Source organism: Cariama cristata, unplaced genomic scaffold, assembly GCF_000690535.1.
Source record: "Cariama cristata isolate BGI_N322 unplaced genomic scaffold, ASM69053v1 scaffold746, whole genome shotgun sequence".
NCBI lineage: Eukaryota > Metazoa > Chordata > Aves > Cariamiformes > Cariamidae > Cariama > Cariama cristata.
The window spans coordinates 77,736-81,982 of NW_009620199.1; positions in this window are offsets into that span (position 1 = coordinate 77,736).

Sequence of the window (4,247 nt, forward strand, 5' to 3'; positions counted from 1 at the left end):
GCTGAACAGATGGGTTACTGAGTTTGCTTCTACCTGGAGATGGGAACTAGTAAGTTGGTCTTCACAGACTGGTAGGAGACCTTTTAGACTATGCCTACTTGGAACAAAGCAGCGAGATCTCTCTCTGCAGGAGCTGATATGCATCCATGCCAGGGTACGTACCCATGCTGGTGTCCTGAAATCTGTCATCTTGGACACACTGTCATATTACCACAACTGTTTTCCACCCCTCTCCTGGCTTCTTTGGTGCAAGCTGTGGAACCACTGCCATGAGTTCTGCTATGCAATGCTGACGTACCCTTAGATCCTCTGGGCTCAGATCAACAGGGCTTTGTAGGTAGGGATCAGGACATCGAACTTGACTTAATATTATGAGAAGCCTGCAGGACCAACATTGGTAACACGTGTTACTGAATACAGGCACCACAATGCTCCATGTCAATAAGAAGTTCTTAAATGCTGATGGCGAATAGATTGTATTACTACAGGTTACATTCAGTAAATAAAAAAGGATGGTTTTAGAAGGCCCGCTCACCTCCACCCAGATGGGACAGATGGTTCCAGCCACCCAGGCACAGCAGAAAGCATTAATCATGGACAGAAGCATCATGACCAGACTCTATCAGGAGAGAATAGTCAGAGGAGGAAATAAATGGGCTGTGACATTCACATATTATCTCCAACACCTGACAGAAAAGAAAGCAAACTCAGCTGGGGATCCACTGTTTAACAGATTTAAGTTTGATTAACCAGGATAGCAACTGAAAAGTCTGTCTTCTCTTCCTGTTTCTTGAGACTGATATTACATGCATTTTCACTTTGTTCTGTGTGGACTTCTCAGTATTCAATACTATCTGTTTATATTTCAGAGAATTCTTAAGAAAACACAGCTAAACCCCATGTACACTAACATAACTAATGGAACATGGCATTGACCTAGACATACTTCGTGCTTTTGAAAGGAAAACCCCTGTTTTTCCACTTTTCACATATTTATGCAGTAGCTGATACACATGAATGTAAAGAGGCTTGGTATTCTCTCTCAAATAGAGAGTAAAGGCTAACATCACAGAAACATGTAAATTTATGTCGGTACCTAAATAATTAATTGTTTCCAAATACTAAATCAATTTCAGTTATTATAAATGATAACAGATGTGATTCAAAATGTCTCTCTCTTGAACTACTAAAGGGATCGCTATAATTAATCATCTGAAATCAAATACATCATTTGTAAACTTGTTGAAGACAGACAATCCAACATACAGTTTTTCTGATCATTTCCCAAAGGATTATAGCCTATTTTAAATAGCTACACTGTTTTTGTTAAAGAGCTGCCACGCTTGACTCCAGAGATGATAATCTTTCAGGGGAGAGGGTGAAGCCATTACTACGTGTTGTGTTTGTTGCACAGCCAAAGCTACCGGTGCAGGCACGGTAGCTTACATTGTGCATTCTGATGCAGTGGTGTAAATCTGGCACCACCACTAAAATCCACGCGGTTATTATGAACTGGCATTAGTGTAAGCAGAATTTGGTCACAGTGCGTATTCCTTTTCATTAAAACTCTAAAGCATTTTGGAAGCCCTCGGGTAAGAAGTACTGAGAGAACTGTAAAGTGTATTAACAGTTGTTGAAGTGCATGCTTTCATACATAGCAGGTCTGAGTATAAACTGCAAAGGACTATGGAAAGGGAAGTGTGGAGCCTCTGAGAGACATAGCACAACTCAGTTCAGACACGGGGGAATGAAAACACGCCCTGTGCTCCCACTCCTGCTCTGACACACCGTGTGCCTGGCCCCGCTCTGACTCCCTCAGCGGCTGTGTACCTCCAGACTGGAGCTGGAAATCTGGTAGTGCTGTACCAGGTTAAACCGTGCGATGACTGACTTGTGATCTCAAAGGTGTGCACGTTGACAGCTACTGATATGGCCTCTCTTCTCATGTTTATTCAAATGGGCATGAATATTCAAGAGCATCAAATTTACAGAGCGTAGAGAAACACTCTCTGAACTGTTTTACCCTCCTATGCTCTTCCTACCCGAGAGCAGGGGAGCTGGGCTACAGGTCACAAAGCACCTCCCGCCAACGGCCGGACGGCTGCTCTGCGGCCGCAGCTCCCAGCTCCCTCTCGCCTGCCCACAAGCGTGGAGGTGAACAAGTGCAAGGATCACTGCACTTCGGGTTCTGCACATACACATCCCCAAATCTTTCCTATCCATGTCACTTCACATCTGCTGTGCACAATTGTTTCCTGTAATTGCTTAGGGATGAATATTAGTCACCTTTTCCAGCCAGAGAAACTGTTTGAATGGAGTCCTAATCATCTGGGGTTTTCTACCTTGTTTTTCTCTTTACTTCTGTTTCTTACCTTTTGTTATTTCTTTTCTTTTATGGGAGTCCACCATTCCTCTCATCATGAAGGTCATCCCACCCTTTCTGTTGGTAATTTTGGGGTTTTGTCATCGCTTTTTCCCAGCTGCTTACCAGAGCTGCCAGCTAAGGTGGCTTTGTCACTCCTCTGCAGATCCCTTGAAAATTCGAACGGACTCCAGCAGCCGCTCCACCTCTCTGTATCACATTGCTAAGCAACATGCTTATTGGAAGGGCTTTTTATTATTATTATTATTTGGAGATGTAAACTTTTTGTTACACTACAACCATTACTTTCATGACATAATTCCCTTCAGTTCAAAATACAGGAAAATGTTGCTCAGGGGAGTGGAGGAGCAAAGCAAATGAATCCTGCTGTGGTGCAGAGATAATATGACATTTGTCTGCATGGGTACTGCTATACAAAAAAAAAAATTGACAGGTAAAACAACACAGCCTTATGTTTTGCGACTCAGAAAGCTTTGCATACAGAATCTCATCCTGATACTAAGTCTTCACATTCTTTGCCAAGTGACTGGAGGGGGAAGAATTGAAATTAGTCTCAGTTAGAAGCTAAGGAAACAGTGGGAATATTAATGGTCTAATTAAAAGAGAATAATTTTGTATGCCCAGTGAAGACTCTCTGTAGACCAAGCCCTTGAAAGTAGAATAAAAGGAAGTTGCAATAGATGGGTACTAAAGAGATTTCTTTTTTAGTAAGATTTTTTTTTCTAATGTTACTAGATGAAAGCAGTAAGTCCATTTTAAAGAAGGCAATTTTACTATAAGCAGTTATTTATACTGGGGAAGGCTAGCAAGACAAAGGGTTGTGAGTTAGGAACCTCATTTTTCATCCTGATCCTTCAGAGACTTTCTGTGTAACCTTAGATAAGTCATTTAGCCTCTGTGCTCGGTTCTCCTGATACAAATTTTAGGTGTTTCCTTCCTACCTCGTAGGATTCACCACAGCAGAGTCAATTAGTGTTTCTACAAAATCTGGAGATCTTTTGGTGGAAGGTGCTACATAAATATAAAGTAATATTTGAAAGGGATTAGAACTTCCCACAAAAATATTCTCTGGCTCATACAAGGCGCTTTTGCTCTCCACTTGAGAGATTATTTTTGTAATCATTTCTTCCCTCCCTCCAAGTGCATGACTGAAATATTCAAAGTACGTACATGAATTTTGTGTTTATGAGAGATGCCAGTTTGAAAGTTACAAAGATGGAAGCAATCTAACCACAGGAGAGATCCAAAGTTAGTGTCAAAAAGGCACAGTCAGTTATTATGCTTAACAGACAATGCCGCTCCTAATCTCGACGCAGTCGTTTTTCTCCCCATGCCTGTATAGTTAACTCTACTAATCCAGACATTTAGACACTTGCTTCATTTGAAGGTAAATAGCCTTACGCATCTCTAAAGGACTGTTTCTCTGCTTAGATTTAGACATGTAAGAAGGAGGAAGGATGAAGAAGATTACAGTCTGTCAAATAGGATTTATTTCATGTATGAGTAAAATACATTTCTACAAATACTACAGGAAATCCCTTGCTCTAAAAAGTTAGAGGACCAGGAAAAAGAGCAATAACAAGTGATGCAGAAAATTTGTTTGTATTCTGGGCTTCACTCCTCCCGAAATTATTTTGGGGGGGCTTAACAAAATTAAATTTAACAATCAGCAGAAAAAAAAAGCCAAAAAAAAAGCGTTCAATATTTAGTAAATTAATGTATTCCATTCAACAGGGTCTTATGACTTTCACCATAGGCACTAGGGAAAAGGAATTAGGACAAAACATTTTTATCCCTTTGGGCTCAAGAACGTTCTCAGAAATCTACTGAGTTTCAACCAGAGAAGTCCCAAAGGACTGGAAAC